This window comes from Paroedura picta, chromosome 10 (assembly GCF_049243985.1).
Source record: "Paroedura picta isolate Pp20150507F chromosome 10, Ppicta_v3.0, whole genome shotgun sequence".
In the NCBI taxonomy this organism is placed as follows: domain Eukaryota; kingdom Metazoa; phylum Chordata; class Lepidosauria; order Squamata; family Gekkonidae; genus Paroedura; species Paroedura picta.
In genome coordinates, this window is record NC_135378.1 from 55,543,023 (window position 1) to 55,561,475 (window position 18,453).

The 18,453-nt window shown below is 41.6% G+C and overlaps 1 long non-coding RNA gene across 8 annotated transcripts in view; it reads left to right on the forward strand.

Moving 5' to 3' along the window:
* The window catches only part of LOC143819116 (uncharacterized), a 148,713-nt gene that overhangs the window by 26,616 nt on the left and 103,644 nt on the right, over positions 1 to 18,453 (forward strand). For 6 of the 8 annotated variants that reach the window (XR_013224796.1, XR_013224795.1, XR_013224798.1 and 3 more), the window contains one exon: positions 16,401 to 16,489. The exons of the other annotated variants lie outside the window; for them this stretch is intronic. This is a non-coding gene — a long non-coding RNA (uncharacterized LOC143819116). The remainder of the gene's footprint in view (positions 1 to 16,400; positions 16,490 to 18,453) is intronic. 8 annotated transcript variants of the gene reach the window in all.

Genomic DNA, 18,453 nt, shown 5'->3' on the forward strand with positions numbered 1-18,453 from the left:
TTTTGGAAGTCAGAGGTTAACGCCTTATACCCTTCTTGCTGTTTCTATGATAGATGCCTCCAGAAGTCTTGGTTATAAATTGGCATAAAAACATATCCGCTTTTCCTAATGTCATACACATTGCCACTGTGTGTGATTTGAACTTGTCAGGATTCCCCAAATACATGTCTGTTGTGTCCTGGAGAGCAATCCCTACATCCCTCAGCTATAGTCTTCTGCAAGTCTGGCTCATAAGTCCTCATGACGGTTTGTAAGAAGAAAGTCAGACTTAATTTTCCTACAGATAGATAAAACAACAATCCTCTTTTGAAAAGGGGCCTTAAGCTCTTTGGTAAGTGGTAGGAGATAGTCTGGCAAAGTGAATTATCATGGGGAAGAGAGCTGTTAGTCTTTGGCAACAAAAGTAAACAGAATTCTTGGCACCTTGAAGTCTAGAAGATTTATATTCTAGTTTAAGTTTTTGTTGGCTATAGTCCACTTTGTCAGAGCTCTCTAACTTTGAGAAGGAGCATTAAAAACAGGCTACGGTTCTTTGCTGGTTTTGTTCATTTGCTTACTAGTTCTTCCAGCATTTTGGGAATATGCTGAACCTTCACACACAGAGAATGTGATGCCTAATGGACACTGGAGGAGTTGCTAAGTGCTAAAGGAAAATGTATTTTCAGTTTCACAGTAGCTGCTCCCTTTCCTGATGATTTCATTTAATGTACAGGTTCTGTTTAGGGTAAAGGTCAGACCCATTGTGTGGAATGGGCCAAGAGACTGAATCAAAACAGGTCTACTAAGTTAAGCGTGCATAGTCTACTTTAGCTTCATTCTGTTTCAGTAACTTGGAACTGATGGTTGCTTAGCCTTGAGTTTGTTTCTTTAACACATTTCTACTCCTCTTTCTGACTTAACTACTCTGGTATTTTTTAAACAAAAGCAGAATGCAGAAATATGTGGTTTTACACCTTTTTCCTTTTTGGCCATAGTAACCTATATAAGTAGCCCCAAAAGTACAACCACTTACAGGTTATCATTTTATTTCCGTAACCAAAAAAACAAACAAACAACAATTAGTAAATAAAAGTAGTGTTTTTGGTGTGACATTAAATTATCCTGAGAGATGGGGCCAAGGGGCCAATTGTCAGTCCAGGGCCAAGGGGCCAATTGGGAGGCGCACGCAGTGCGACTTCTGATTGGCCCCGGACTGACCAGTTAAGAGGTGCACAGTGCCTCCCAACTTGCCCACACCCCCCCCCCCGCCAGATAGGCACCCGGCTGGTGGAGCCTTCCATGCGGGCCTCGCAGCTCCGAGGCCTTGGAGCACGCTCCGAGGCCCGCGGACAAGGGGCTGGGTGGAGGGCATGCCAAAGCTGGGACAAGGGGAGGCTTCCATGGGGACAGGGCCTGGGGCCTGGAGGAGGGCCAGGTGGCCAGATGCCGATGGGAGGCTTCGGCTCGCCCCAGCCCGGGGACTCGTGAGGGAGGGGGGCAGGTGGGAGAGGCTTCGGCATGGCCCTCGAGGGCTGTGCTGAAGCTGGGGACTCGCGGGGGAGGAAGCCGGGAGTGGGAGATTTTGGCGAGGTGGGGCTACCCCCGCTCCTTCAAAGCCTGTCCTTATGGACAGGCTTTGAAGCCTAGTATATACATATTTGTACTATAATGGATACAATGGAATTCTGGCTGGCAATTCAGCATATTCAAAACAAATAACCTATGTTGAATTGCAATTTGAATGGTCTGTTTGAACTACGGTGTTAAATTGATTCAGCTGGTTAAGCACTAAGAATATTTGTCAACTTCAGTGTGTTAAATATGCTTATGAGAATCTGTCTCTTAGTAAGCTGACCAAAATGGTCCTGTGTCACATCTCTACCTTCCAGGAAAGTTTACACTTCCTTCCAGATTAAAAAAAAAATCCCTTGCTGAAACAGTGCACAAAGATAAGAATCAGAAAATAATACTGCATTAAAAAATCCCTTCCCCCCATCAGGCCTTGTTTTTCTGCACTTTGCAATCCATATAAACTGTGGCCTGCTCAACGTTCTCAGTACCTCCAAATAATTGTATTTGGAGACAGGCTGCCATGTGGGGAATACAATGCCCTGTGCCTTACACTAGAGATCTAATGAAACAGAAACAAATACACTGTTAATACAACTCTGTGAATGGATTTTCTGAGAAATAGCTTGTGGGATAATTCAATAATAACTTGTGCTATGGAGGTGTTTCTGTTGCCAAAGGAAAATAAAACCCTTAAAAATATAAGGTACATGTTCATGAAAAGCACTAGGGAAAAATCTCACACACAGAAACACAGCATCTTTCTCTCGCTTGGTTACATATACTTGGGCCATTGAAATCATGAACTAAAATAGGTTCATGATACTTCATATGCATCTAATAAAGTCATAGAACAATTGTATAATGACCGAAGCCTAGTACACAACCTAGTAAAAAATATAGTGCTTATAGTGAAGCCAACAAATTCTTGAATTGTAAGCACTCAAACGTAGAAGCAAGACCCATTGATTTCACTTGAACTTTCTTCAAAGTCAGAGAGAGGGGGCAGATTTTTCTGCAATACACACAGGCTTTAGATTGGGGGGCTGAAAGGAAGAATCGCTAAATCAATATGAAGCAAAATTGCAAGACCTCTGCTCCCAACTGCTCAAGAGAACAGCAAACTACCCATCATGAATGTCGCTTTTCATTTCTACCTAAGGCACTTTTCAAACTGTGTGGAATATGTGCATGGTAGGCATATAATTCATTTGATCATTTTCTAGAACAGATGAAACTTTTCACTCTAGTGGCTTGTTTTGTTCAGCCACCTCTGATGTAAGCTGTTAAACCTTCACTCCACCTGGGATGCACCCTTGATTTAAAAGACCTTGCAACTCTGCAAGATCCTTGGTCTTCTCTTCCCCCATCTCCACATACATTGTTTTATTTTAGAAAGCAAAGTAACAACATAGAAAGGATACTGAAAGAAAAAAAAACTATTGTGTGTATCAAAGATATTATATCTAACAAAAAACAAACTATTTCTTCTCAACATCCCCTTCATTGTAAAAATAGGATAGTCCTTACTTCTGTTAAGATACGTCTATATTTAACATTTTAGGTGTCAGATTTCAAAGCTAATTATTTTGCAACTACATTATTGTTTTCATCATGACTACATATTCAATATTACTTATTTTAGCTGCTTCTGTATACTCAGTATAAATTTTGACTGGTAATATATCAAAATACATAGGAAAGTCTATTATATATCTCATAGCTTATCATAAGAAAATAAAATATGTTTCTGCTCAAAATCCACTTCCTTATTATTATTATTATTATTATTATTATTATTATTATTATTATTATTATTATTAAATTTTTAGACCGCCCTTCTCCAAATAAGTCTCAGGGCGGTTTACAACATAAATAGTTAAAACACTATAAAATGCCCATAAAAACCCCAATTAACATCAACAAAAGATACATATAACATATAAGCGGCGGTGGTCACAATTCTGATCTTAGTTACCTGACTTCCCCCCAAGTTCAGCCTGGTGGGGAGAATAATATTCAGAAGAGGGTGGCACCAATACAATAGATCTAACAATGATTTTGATGTTAGAGATCTCAATATTGGAGGGGATCCTCTGATGCAGGGGTAGTCAACCTGTGGTCCTCCAGATGTTCATGGACTACAATTCTCATGAGCCCCTGCCAGCAAATGCTGGCAGGGGCTCATGGGAATTGTAGACCACGAACATCTGGAGAACCACAGGTTGACTACCCCTGCTCTGATGTATTTGTGGGAGAGCTGCCCTGGCCTCAACCATATGCCTGGCGGAAGAGCTCCGTCTTACAGGCCCTGCAGAAAGCTGGTAGATCTTATACACTTATATTAAAAAATGGTACTTTAAAAACTTGTTCTCATGCTGCTTCTGGATTGCAGTACAGTTATGTACAATTTTTGAGCCATTTTCCATTCTAAATTATTATTCTATTTATTTGTCTCCTACTTGCATAATGCACATTCTATATGTTCTCAAATTTCATAATTGATCTGTTTCTCGATTTGGTTATGAGTACACTCAAATGTACCCTTGCAATCTAGGGTGCACTCACAACTGTGGAATGCAGTGAGAAGCAATTGGATAATTTCTAGTAGAAGCACTATCAGGTTAGATTGTGTCCCCCATGTCTAGTTCAAGTGGGACCTACCCATGGATATAGGTATGGTATATAGGTATGGTATCCCCAACAGAATGGGGGAAAAGAGGGAGGGGAGGGAAGGTGTTGCAGATTAGGAAAGGAGACATTGGGTTTGAAGCAGAGAATGAAAAGAAAAAAAGGCAGAGAAATGCAGAGAGGGTTTAGTGATTAGCTGAACACAGCTAAGAGAAAGGGGAAGGGGATTGCATGGATGGCAGAGTGAGAGTGGTCTCTGGAGTAGAGTTTCTTTTCTCTCCCATGATTTTTTATTAAGGATTTATATACAGATGGGAAAGGGGGCGGGAGGTACAAATAAAAGAAGAGAAAAAACAACAACAAAGAACCGACATAGTAACTTCATTCTAATCATTTTTGAGTCTCCAGCCAACCAGATCATAAACTATCGTCTATATCAGATTTATCAATTTCTACTGAGCTTGCTTGTTAAGACTGTAATTATAATTGATTCTATATTTGCTTTTTAAATCTCTGCTCCGGTTCGGCCTCACTTCGAGTATAGTGTTCAGTTTTGGGCACCACAGTTAAAGCAGTTTCTCAGTGGAACAGGTTTCCTCGGGAGATGGTGGGTTCTCCATCTTTGGACGTTTTTAAAAACAGAGGCTGGATAGCCATCTGACGGAGAGGCTGATTCTGTGAAGATTCAAGGGGGTGGCAGGTTACAGTGTCAGCGATAGGGCTATTAGTGTTCTGCATTGTACAGGGGGTTGGACTAGATGACCCAGGAGGTCCCTTCCAACTCTATGATTCTATTCTATGATTTTAAAGCCTTTAGTGTAAATTTAATCCCCTTCAGCATCTCTGGAGTAGAGCTTTAAGGGAGCAAGGAAAGGGGAAGTGAACAGGACAGCTGGAGTTGAAGAAGTTCTCAGAGGAACCTATGCTCCAGCACACAAAACTTGCTAAAAGTCCCCAGCCCCTGACAGGTGAAACTGGCTTCAACCAGAGCCAGTGCTTATCTGCTCTTGCAGTAGTCTAGTGGAACAGTCTTCTGGGTGACATCAGGGTCCTGTAGGACTGAAAACAGTTCTGCAGGGCCTGCAAGACAGAGTTGTAACTGGACATAGAAATAACATCTAATTGCCACAGAGTTACATTTGTATAGTACTTTATTTCTCTCCCCCCCCCCTTGAGAAAGGGTGGGAACTCCTGGGCTTTTATATAACAGTGCTTTTAACATAAACTGGTTTTAATAGGTAAGCTGAATTTACTATTGTTTTAATGGAATGTATTACTATGTTGTAAACCATCCCGAGCCCTTCTTTAAAAAAAATAAGTTGTGGAGGGAAAACTGAACTGACAGCAAAAACAGTAGAGGTGGGAGAGTTACTTGTGTTACTTGATCCTGAAATGTGAGTCCAATCAAGAGTCGTGAAATTGAACCCAAAATGCTGGTGTGCACAGGAAATTCACATATTTTTCTGCTTGTGGAAGAAACAGTTTTTTCTTGCTACTTGAATTACTACTGGGGAATGCTAATGTGGCAAGAGATCAAGTTATCCAGATGATTAAGGGCTTGATTTTAGTTTACTATCATTTGGGAGGCTCTTTGGGAGAATGGAATGTGAAGTTATTGTCCCCCAAGCACAGATTGTTTATTTTGGTTTGGGTGTGAGGAAATCCCTTAGAATCACAAAATAAGCTTTAGACAGAGGGATGTGGTAGTTTCTCATGGGAACCTGACTGTGTCATCATGAGATGGCAATTTATCGCACTTAATTGCCATCATAACGCTCTGATTTGATTCAAGCTGGAATCTGCTTACTTTTTTGGCTGCATTGGTCCTATAAATATAGGAGTGTCTGGGGGAAAGTGTATTGCATGTATTTCATCCCCCTGCATGGCTTCAGAATTCTAAACATTTTATGTGTGGTTGCTCCTGTTATCGGCCACACTTCGTTTTGGGATCCCCCGTCATTTTATACCTTGCCTCCCCAACCTTGGCTACTTTGCCTAGAGCTGACTCTGAGCCCACACTTTTTAACCTTGGCTTCTGAACATTGAAGTAATGATTTTAAAAAGAATGCTGTGGTGTTAATAGCTGCACAATGCAGTCAGAAGAGAGCCTCTGACAATTCACAGATTATAAAAAAGTAAAGCCTAAAGCCTCATTCTTAGAAAAATAATTAAAGCTGGGAATTTCAGTTGCCAAGGAATTAGGTGTCCAAACCTCATTGAAAGCACTTGGAATTGAATCAGCGACCAGCTGTCTTAAAATTCTGATCCTTATGAATTGATTGAGTAGGAATTTTAAAGAAAAAAATACAGTTCATACCAACAGAAAAGAAAAAGGGGTTAACACTAGCCCAGTGCTCTCACTGAAATGTTAATTCTAGGCTGAACCCTACTTGTTCCTGAGGATCTTTCAAACATATTCTCAAGCTGCTCATCTTGACAAGCCTTTATAGTTGGTTAACAATAATTTCTTCCACTACCTCTTTTCCTGAATTATCAGGAGTAACTATAATTTCCTCGTGATACTCCTGCTTCACCTTTGGGATCATCCTTTGAATTACTTAGTATGTCTGATGATATTTCACCCTCTATGTTAAATTTCTCATGGGTCTGAAAAAGAATATGAAGAGTTGGCTTTTATACCCCCATTTTCTCTACCAGGAGGAGTCTCAAAGTAGCTTACAATCACCTTCCCTTTCCCCTCCCCACAACAGACACCTTGTGAGGTAGGTGAGGCTGAGAGGACTGCTTGGTCAGAACAGTACTATCAAGGCTGTAACTAGCCCAAAGTCATCCAGCTGGCTGCATTTGGAGGAACAGGGAATTAAACCCAGCTCTCCAGATTAGATGCGGCTTCCATCATTTTCTCATATCCAAAGTTGTTCTTTTTTCATCCCTTATCTATTTTTTAATTACCGTAAGTCAAATATATTGCCCCAGTGGCACTTACATTCTCATATGTCACCTGAGTATCCCTCTCTAACACATGAACCAGTGAAAAGGTTTTTGGAAAGGGATGTCTCTCTCCCTGTGCTCCATCGTGATAGCTTTGTTCATATGAACATTGCCTCCTGCAGCTAATGTTAGCAGTCAGACCCCTCTTCTCATTGAGGGGCACTTTGTAGATAGAAAATAATACTCTCCCTCTAATATCATTTCAAATATCATAAAGCAACACACTGCCTGGCCTAAAATGACACTACAATGGATGTCTGCCAGGGCGAGTCATGTAACTTAGGCATGTGGGAAGGAACAGCTGACCCATTAATGACCCCCCCCCTCTTGGGAGCTGCATAATTTAGGACAATAGGGTTCCCAAGAAACTAGCATCGAATCCAACTAAGCTCCATCCTCACCCATTTATCCTTATCACACAATACTTAACATGGTTCCCCAAACCTGGTAGCTTTCCTATCCAGTAATCCAAGGATCATGAAGAATCATTTACACCTATAATTCAATTCCTGGTGGACCCATTATGCTTCGCCTGGATCATTGTTCAACTCTAGAAGACCCATCAAGGTGTCGTTAGGAGCTAGCACATCAAACTGCCTCAGGCAGCACTTTACCCTATATCAAGGGGAAACCTGTTCCATAGTGTGTGTGTTCTTAGACTCTCTACACACCCCTACTTGCATGTGGGGCCTGCCTCCACTCCTCTCCTTAACTGCTGGTTAGGATTTGAGTTAGAGTAGTGGTAAGATTACCAAGGATTAAGCTACATGGGTTATAGGCAGGGATACATTGCAAAGTTACATTTAGGGCTAGAAATTCAGATTCAATAGAATCAGAGTCCAGTAGCACCTTTAAAACCAACAAAGATTTATTCAGGACAAAAAAACAAAGTTTTTTTTATCCCACTATTCATGCTAACCTTGTTCAACTTGTGTATCCATATTCCTCACAACTTATTTTATTTGTGATATTGTGATAATATGGCTAAATGTGACTGTAAAGTAATGGTAATGTTATGGTCTGTTGAGTTTACTCCCTGGCCTTGGGATAAGATAGTTACCTTGTAAGAATGTTTCACACTGGTATGGGAACAGATGGGGCAAGCAACATATGGTGATGTGATAGCCTTTGATCACTTTCACAGACAGTTTCATTTCTCCCATGTTGGTGTGAACAACAACTGAATTTCAAGGGGATTGATTGGCTGTTGGGGCAAAGAATTATCATTGGCTGTATTTGGATGTGTGACACAGTTTACTAATGTAACAGAATTAATTTTTGCTATATATTCCCACGGTCATTTAAGGAGTTCTTAGTCTGACGAAGAGTGCTTGCACTCGAAAGCTCATGCCCTGAATAAATCTTTGTTGGTCTTAAAGGTGCTCCTGGACTCTGATTCTATTGTGCTACTTCAGACCAACCAGACTACCGATTTGAATCTGAAGTTCAGATTCAGTCTTTTGTTTCAAAATAGAATTAAGCTTTTGAGTGTAGGGTTAGAATTTTATGGTGAGGGTATAATGAACAGTGTTAGCAGTAGAGTCAAAGCACTGGGTCAGAATTAGCAGTGTGCATTGTTTCAGCCAGCAATACTGGTGGGTTGAATGACCAGCAGCTTACCTAACAGTTGGTTCAAACAGCATTTTTGTGCTCTGGTTTGACTCCCGAGGGCAAAATATGTATAAGCCATGATTAGGAACGGACCCCCCCCTCCAGAGAAACATCCGGTAAAATGCTCAGATATGACATACAACATATGTACTGTTTACTGAGGGGTCACACCTAAGTATAACATTGTGCTCCTGAAGATGTTGCTCAATAATTGTTCAATATAGCTAAATAACCCTGGAGAACAAGAATTCTCCCAGACTAAGGCCTAACTGCCAGGGAATTAATTCTTCAAAATGTTTGTTTTTATGATCTGCAAAAGAATCTTATTTTCAAAACAGTCAAGTTGTTTTCTGTGACACTTAGCTGTGCCAGCAGGGGAGTTGCTAATGGCCAAGCTGTATTTTGAGCAGAGATTTATGATCACCTTCCCAGTCAATTAAAATTCCTGATATTACAAAGGCAGAATTCAATCAAGGTTAATTGGGGCTTTTGAAAAATGCTTTTCCAAAGGGAAACAACTCTGGTTTGTAGAACCAGATGAGTAGGTGGATGTTGTTTTTTTGTCTGGTGAGCTTTAAATAATTTTCAGACACATGCCTTGGTGGCACAAATAGAATCCACCTTCAGATTTTAAGCTCTTGTTATTGTGAATTTCTATCATAATTTATCATGTTGACTTATTGTTCTTTTTATATCTTCCTCCTATAAATGGGAGAGTGAAAAGTTTCCAACTAAAAATAGATTTTCTCTCTCTCTTAGGCTCAGAGGGATGACCTGAAAGTAGAATGGGATGTTGATATTTAAGCAACAGTTATCCGTTATGTTAGGCATACTTTTAAAAGCTTTTGCAGTCCAGTTGAGTGATTGTAGTTTAATTGCTAGCAGTGTAGTCCTGAACAGAGTTACACCCTTCTGATTCCACTGAAGTCAATGGGCTTAGAAGGGTAACTCTGCTTAGGGTTCACTGTTAATACACACTCACACATACTCAATAGCTGAAGACGCTTTCTGTGTATTTGCAGAAATGACAAGCTATTAAAATTCAACTCAGGTTGCCACAATTGTCTACATTTGCTTTTCTTGGCATCAAGGACCACTGTGACAGTCTGTAGCACACTTGATTGAGCTGAGAAAACACATGGGACCATCTCACAAAATGCAGACGATGGAGCCCCCTCCACTCACAGAGCATCTCATGGAGGGATGAATAATCATCCCAGCAGTTTTTTTTTTGTCAGAATCTGCAAGCCATTGTGTACTGTGTGGGGACTAATAGCCCAGTGCCCACATGGATTTTTTTTTTAAATGAAGAAAAACAATAAGAGAGGGGAAAAAAATGAAATTGCCTCAAGGTTCAATTTACTTCTCACACCAAGTGCTGTGTATCTTACTGCTGATGGGGACTTTCTTTTCTAACTAAATGCTGTTTTCTGCAATTCTCAAGGCTGAATTACTATTTGGCTTTACATATAAGCTCTGTGTGCTTTTATTTCTTTAAAAAATGAGTGAAAACCAGAATTTAAGCTCAACATTTGAACTCACATATTATACTATGTTATGAGGTAAAAAAAGGAATCTACCCTTCAGACATTATAAAGTAGTTAAAAGGAGACCATTTTGGTTTGAAGAACTGAGCCTGTAATTAAATAATGGAGACAGAAGGATTCTCTAGTGAATATCTGCTAATTAATTCTCTGTGTTCCTCGTAGAATGGAAACACATTTGTGAGGCTAAGAAATGGATGACACTTTGAGGGAAGTATAGCTAACCTGATGTCCCATCTGAAATGTGGTAGATGTTGAAAGACAGGCAATTCAACCTTCAATTTAATTAAATGAAATGTGAAGGGAAAAACAATTCTGCAGTGTTTAAAATGCACTAGCACACTGTACATTTTTGAAGATGATATGTGGTGGAGTAGATTTGTTTCTGTGAGTATACCCTCATGAAAAGTACAAAGTTGCCCCTGAGGAATATGTTGCAATGAGTCAGAAAATGTTAGATTCACTATCACCTTTGGGTGTTTCAGTTTGTCATATTGATAGACAGAACATCTTAGCTTAGACAAGTGCAAAAGGAGTACCCTACATTTAAATCTTACTCATTCTTCAGGGAGTTTAGAGCAATGTCTTTTGCTGTATCATCACAACAAATCTGCAAAGTAATTTAAGTGAAGGAGAATAGTTGGCCCAAGGTCACCTTGTGAGCTTCATGGCTGAGTGGAGATTTGAACTCAAGTCTCCCGATTCCCATTGCATGGACTAGCTAGTGAACCATAAGTACTATACTGTAGTAAACGAAAATCAAGAATCAATCTCTGGCTTGCTTTTTGATGCTTTTGACCTTTATCCAAATTGAAAACTTCTTTGTGCCTATAAATTTAATCTTTCATAGCTAGTTTAACAATTTCTATGTTTAAGTTTTCTTTTAATAAGGATAATAAAAATCTATTTTGGTAAACCCATGAAATATGAAGAAGTAGGACTTTATGGTGTTCTAAAATGGGCTGTTGTCTGGAAATATCTGCTCTGCAATCTAAAATGGCTCTCATGGATCCATAGAAGTGGTGGCGGGGTTTCTTTCTCACATGCATAGGCACAATCCTGAGGCGACTTGAACTGGATTAGTCTAGTTTGTTTTAACTAGGAATGCACACCCTGAAGAAAATTGGGGGGCTTTCCGCACTCCTTCAAAATCTCACAATGGTTGCCAATTGAAAACGCTACAGTTTTGCCATTATGCACAACGTCGTTGACAATCTGCCACACACCTGAAACCGATCCGCAAAAAGCGCTTCCTTGTAGCGCTTTCAGGGAAATCCCCAAAAGTGGATTCACCCTCCGGAAAGCGCTACACTCCTGCAACCAATCTGCAACACTAGCGGGAAAGTTCTGTGCATTACCATTGTTGTGGTTTCTACAAAGTCCCTCCCCCTAGCTCTCTTCTCTGATCTTCCGGCGAAGCGATCACCATTTTTTTTTCTCCGAGCGAGCAGAGATCAATGCACCGGCGAGCCTTTGTTTAGAGGCTTCCTCGGCTTCAGTCCCTCCCCAGAGCTGTTTAGTCACTAAGCACAAACAACAGAGAAGCCCGTTTGCTGATGTATTTTCCCTTTATTTTTCACACTGTTTTCGGCCGAAAATCGCGCCCGTGAAGGGGGGGGGGATTTTTTTTTAACTCGGGGGGAGCGTGGCAACGATGAAACGGCAGCTCAAACACACCTGCCCGCTGGATGGGTCTTTCCGTTGCAACGAATCAACGCATATTCGTTGCAACTGGTGTGTTTTTTTTTTTAAAAAACTTTCTTAAAGGGAAAGGGGCTGTTTGGGAGCATGCTAACGGCCACCCATTAGCTGCTTGACGGCCAGGGGCGGGACGAGCTCGGCAATAGCGCTTCCTTTCTAGCGATTTTTGCTGAAACCGGAAGCTTGTGGGAAACGATGGAAATGCAACTGGATTCCACTACAAAGTCAGGTATGCATAACGACGAATTCCACTATTTTAAATGGCAATTTTTCGTTCAGCAAACAATTTGCTACAAGGATCCCGGTGCGGAAAGCCCCTGGAAATTACCAACCAGTTTCAAGACTAAAGAAGGTCATCAACACAGAAGGTGGGGCTCTAAGAGAGATGATTGAGTTTGAACAACTGGGAGGGCTGTATGAACTGATCCTTGGCACCATGAGAAAGAAAAATGAAGGCAGAAATGAGTAATGGAAGTGGAGTAGATTTGTTTCTGTGAGGGTGTTGAGAGAAATGTCTTCATGTCTGTGGACTGGTAGAAACTCACCTTCAATAGCTTTGTAGTTAAGGGGGAAATTAAGGTACTGATTGTCCCAAGGGGTTCATTGCATAGCAATGGGAACTTGCTAGGTGATCTTGGGCCAGTCCTACGCATACACTCTCAGCATAACCTACCTGACAGAGCTGTTGTGGGCATGAAAGTCACACTGAAGAGGAAGTTGGGTCTAAATGAAGTAAATGAATAAGGAAGAGAGACATTTAGGCATACCGCAGTCACATTCTATAAGGTTGCCCTCTTATAGACATGAGAAATTACAATAATAAATACACATGATATTTCTAATGCCATCTGCTTCTTGTGGAGGAGGAGATACAAGTACATTTAGCAAAAATAACAAGCTCATTGCCAACTGTAGTGCTTTTACTGTTTTGCTGTTTGGAGGTTCATCTGCTACCCAGCTCTTTTATCCAGAGTGTTGTGCTTTTTTTTGTGTGAGAGTATTTATTCTATTTATTCAATATATATACCTCCCTTTTCCCACAAAGTGCGTCTCAGAGCATTTCACAGTAGTATAAAAATAGAGGTAATATAGTAAGTGTAAAATACTGAGTCTAAAAAGCAACGAGTCTGTAACTGATAGTGGTGGATCCAGCATTAAGCTCCTCAAAAGGCCTGGCAGAAAAGCTCAGCCTTACAGGCCTTGTGGCATCAAAGGAGGTTCTGCATCAGAGAAGGCATTCCACCAGCGCGGAGCTATAATTGAAAAAGCTGTCACCCAGATAGATGCAAATGAGCAACCTGGGGCCTGGCACCATCAATAGGCTGTAAAATGATGACTGCTGAGGGGGGTTGTAAAGGGAGAGGCAGTCTCAAAGAATAGCACTCCGTAATGATTTAGGACTTTGAAGGTCAAAACCAGCACCTTGAATTTTACCCAGAAACCAATGGGAAGCCAGTGCAGCTCTTTCAAGATAGACTGTATATGTGAAGAAGCCTGGCATTATGGACTACTTGAGGTCTTTGAGGTACCTTCAAGGGCAGGCCTGCAAACAGCAAATTGCTGTAGTCTATTGTGGTCATGACATGAATCACAGCGACTTGGTCCGGCTGTGGCACAGTAAATAGAGACATCACTATTCTTCCACAGCAAAGCAATCTCCATTTACTGAACTGGTGCCACTGAAAAGTCACAAGAGACTAGCATAATGGCTAAAATACATGTATTGTACACGTTCAGAGTCCCTGTTTAGAAAAGCTGCTGTTATTTTAAATTGCCTTTCTGAAGACTGGCCACTAGATGGTAGTAAAGGCATTTGCAAAACTGGTGGTGTACAGATTTTTGTAGGTGAAGGTGCTTGTTGCTTAGGGATCTCAGCGAAAGAGAAAGGCCTTGACGATAAATCCCACAAGCGGTAATGATTTCATAATGGATCTTAGGGATGAGGTGGTGTGTTTCTTTTTCTCCCTGACCTCAGTAAAAAAAAAGGAGAGAGATCAAATTCAACAGAGGCAGTTGTTCATTTATGTCTAGAATGCTGCCCATGTTAAATTTCTATTCAGGAAAGTAAGAAAATTTCACATCTCACAGCCTCTGACATCCATTTGATGTCAATAGTGAGTTTCATGCCAGGAGGGGAAGAATGCGTACACTCTCTAGCCGTGGAGTTCAGGGTGTTGGCCATTATTCACACCCCTGGCATGGACTCAAATGAAAATTAGTTGTATGTAATGTGTATTGATTATGGAGTACTGTGACACAGCGTCAGGATCCAAGAAGAGTTTTTAGTGAAGTCCTATTTCATTTTGCAAACCTGGAAATGTGGCTCAGTGGCAGAGCATCTGCTTGGCATGCAGGAGGTCCCAGGCTCAACCCCCAGCATCTTCAGCGGAAAGGAGCAGGCAGAAGGTGATGCAAAAGATCTTTGCCTGAGACTCTGGAGAGCTGCTGCCAGACTGAGTAGACCAGGCGTAATCAAACTGCGGCCCTCCAGATGTCCATGGGCTACAACAGCCCTGAGCCCCTGCCAGGGAATGCTGGCAGGGGCTCATGGGAATTGTAGTCCATGGACATCTTGAGGGCCTCAGTTTGACTACCCCTAGAGTAGATAATACTGACCTTGATAGACCACTGGCCTGAGACAGTATAAGGCAGCTTCACATGTTCATATGAAAAGTGGATTTAGCCTTGTCAATGTATCCATCAAGTAAAGGGGCATTTCAGAAATAAAAGTACGGCTAGGGTAGACTCCTGCCCCACTTTCTTTTAACGGCATTTTGTTCCTCCAGCAAAACCATCAGACAGACATTGACTTGGATCCAAAGTAATATTTCCTGGGGCACAAGGGCTTCTGCCTGCAGTGTGCAAGTATTTCACCTTTCCCCTCCCATAGGAGACTGAACCTGCCCCCCACTCCTTGAATTCCTGTTCCCGGGGGACTGGGAACCCCTAGGAAAAGGATTTCAGAGGTATTTTGGTATGTGGAAAAATCACATTACACGGGAGGAAGTCCAGCCGTGTTAGGAGAGGAATGCCCACTGAACTCTCCAAGGCTGCTGGGTGTCAGTAAGTGTAGCGGATGAGAGGCGGATCTGCCCCTGAAGGGGAAAACAGCCACTCAGCTGAGCAGAGGGGAGTGTTGCTCAAGCATCCAAACCTCTCAGAAGGGGGAGGGAAGCACAGCAGGAAAGAGTTCAGCTCCGCCTCAGGGTGAGGAGGGCAGGGAGAGCCCAGCAAAAGAGCAATTTGGCGGGTAGCTCTGCCTGGTAGTGTGGCAGGATGGTTTAGCTCTGCCTCTGAGAGAGAACTGAGTACCGATAATTCGACCCATCTCTGGCAATGAGTAGAGCTTTTACCATTTAGTCTGACTCTTGGAAAAGGATGGGCTGGTGTGGGTGGAGCCCTGTGTGTGTGAGAGGATCCAGCCTGTTTGCACCAGAAAGCATTAAAGAAAATTCAAACCATTCTCTGAAGCCATAGCTGGCTTCCACTGACATGCCTCAGTCTTTGTCTAGCTGGAGACCTCTGCTGCTGATCTGTTCTTTTCTTATGTAAATACAAAAATCTCCTATGTTTATATAAAAATCCTGACCCAATAGTCTCCATATTCTACATGTACTCCTCAAAACTTACCTCACGGCAGTGAGCCCATTCCTTTGCGCTTGCTGTCTTAAGAATATCTGGTAACTGAGGGAGGGATTTATGGTTGAAAGCAAACCTGATTCCCTAAAATCTTAAGACAGCCATTGTCCCCTGGGGGGGGGGCATTACTGGCCTTAACTAACCAGTGGCCTGATTTTAATACAAGGCAGCTTCGTTTCTCATTATCCCCAGTTTAAATGTTATCTATTTAAGGTCAAAATAGTGCCTTCATTTCATAACATTTTAATAATATTTAAATTCAGAGCCATCTCTTCCTTTTGAAATGCACTCCTTTAGTAAAACTTCCTCCCACATCTCTTTTTCGAAATGAAATCCCTTGTTTCCGTGGCCTCCCCCTCTCCTTGCTATGTACGGTGTTTCCCTCCTTCCCTTTTCCTTCATGTAACTCTAATTTGAAATATCTCTTGAGCCCGATATGTACTCTGTTTTTATGCAGCCTGTAGGAATCTTTATGGCTGAATTATTACTTCTAATTCCCTCCCCCCACCTTTTTATGTCTCCAGCATGTATTTTATTGACCCTCTCTTGTAATTGGCAATGCTGTCCTCAGAGGGGTTGCTGCCACCCACTTGCTGGAGGCCTTGTGGCTGGTGTGTGTGTGTGTGTGTGTGTGTGTGTGACACCAACTTTTCAGCTTCCTGATGTTACGACTGATGGATGCTTTAGCACCTTTCTGAATCTGACACGCAATTTGTTCCTGAACTATATAGGATGTTCTGGTAAACAATTTCATTACTTTTTCCTTCTCTGCAGAGACAAACCTTTCTGCATGATGGAACTGGAGCTTGTGATGGAAGTCTGAGGAGCAGAGGGCTGAAAGGCCATTTCTATTCCCAGCATGGGTAATCTGATACTCAAATACTGTTAATGGCTATTTGTTGTGGAAGTCCGATTGGGGATGTGCCTAGGTATTCTGGGTTTATAGTATGCTTTGGAGAAGGGAAGAAAAGAGGGATATGCATGTGCATGGCCTGCTTCTTAAGTACCTCATTGCAATTAAAAGTCTAGTTCCATAGACTAGCTGGTCCCTTATATGAACAGGATACTTATCAGCTCAGAGTGATGGTTTGGAATTGTGGTGCTTCTTTTCTCCTCCCCCTTCACTTACTGCATGGATACTTAAGGCCTAGTTCCTGTATTGGTCTTACATCTATTCCTTTTCTTGTTTTTGCCTTGAAAAAAGGCTACAGGTCTGGCCTTACAGAGCTATTTCACATGTTAGGCAAAAGTAGTTGGAAGTGAAGGACTTTGCTCTGTCTCTTAGCCTCAGGCTTCAGAGGGGGCTATAGAGAGTCAAGGAGATAGACAGACCAATAACCTGGACAACCTTCCTTTCAACTGCTCTGAAGCTATGCCTTTGATGTGCAGACTGTTTCTCTCAGACCGTTTACGCACTGCGAACTTCACTGCTCCCGTTCAAGAGCACAAATTGGGGGTGGATGAGGTGCACTGGGCCAAATGCTCCACCATGTGGGTGCAGGAAGAGGTGGGCAACTTGCCACGACTAAAACTCTAGCCTGCAGCCCGACATGAAACCTCCAGTGCATAAACAGTCCCTGGGAATCTTCCTTCCTTCTGGCAGACACCTTCTCCCCTCACCACATTACTCCATCTTGATGCCGTAAGGGCAGGACATGCTTTCCTGCATCTCTGTGCATCTAGTCTATATTAGAATCCTGTCTCTATCCTGTCTGGAATTCCTTACAATAAAAGGCTCATGTTAATTTTGCAAAGACAAAACGACTTTGTTTCTTAGCAGCACACACGAACCAGAAAGACCCTGCTGCATTATGTGCCTTGAGAACTCTGCTAACGTAAGATTCATTCCTGAAGTGAACCCAACTTTGCCATTCATTGTATACTCAACAGGGGATTACAGCCTAATGTAGTTCCCTGACAATTTAACCTATATGGTTCATGTGTTGGAAAAACACATTCTCACATATTCATACTTTAAATTTTTAATGAATATACTAAAACCCGTTAGGGCCAAACTATGTGTTCCTCTTGGAGTTCATCATCTGATCCCCAGGCATGTTGTTTAGTTTTAACAAGCAGCCTCCGAGGGAGGAGTAAAATGGATTGGTGCTGTGGTGCTGAGAAAGGTCCTCCCCTTTAAATAAAAAACTGTTTTCCTCTCCACCATTTCAGAACTGTTCTTTTCCCTTTGGGTACTATTAGCTCTGGCAGGGAAAAAACAGGCACATGCTTTTGGGCTTTTTTGGCCCTCCCAAGCAAGAGGATGCTTTTGATTAGGGAAATGGCAGAAGGTGAAAAGGTTAATCCCTCCTTCCCTAGGATTGCAGTTCAGATAATTTTAGTCTTTCTGTGGCTGCTTTGACAGCCTAAACAATTTATTTGGAGACCAGCAAAGTATTATTTTTTTCCCTTTGGTGTATTTTAAAGAAATGTAATATGTGAAGTAGTTCCCCACTACACTTATTCCACAAGACTCACACTTTTCATCCTTTTCATATCCAGTACTGGGAATTTAAAAAAAAAACACCCTTCAAACAAAATGTAACTAAAATAACATTTGTAAATTCTAGAAGTGGATTATTAGCATGAGTAATCCAGTGCACTTTGTAACCATAAGACTTATGATTTTGTTTCCCATTGCAAAATTACAAATCCTCCTTGTAAAAAGTTAGATTCTGCCCACATTTTATTTTATGAAAGGAAGGCAGCAGAATGTCAAATTACATTTTTGAATAACTCATTCCACTAGTAATCTCTTCCCCCACACAAAGAAAATGCAATGAAGGAATTTGATCCCTGGTTTTTAGAGACATAGACTTTTTCTCTT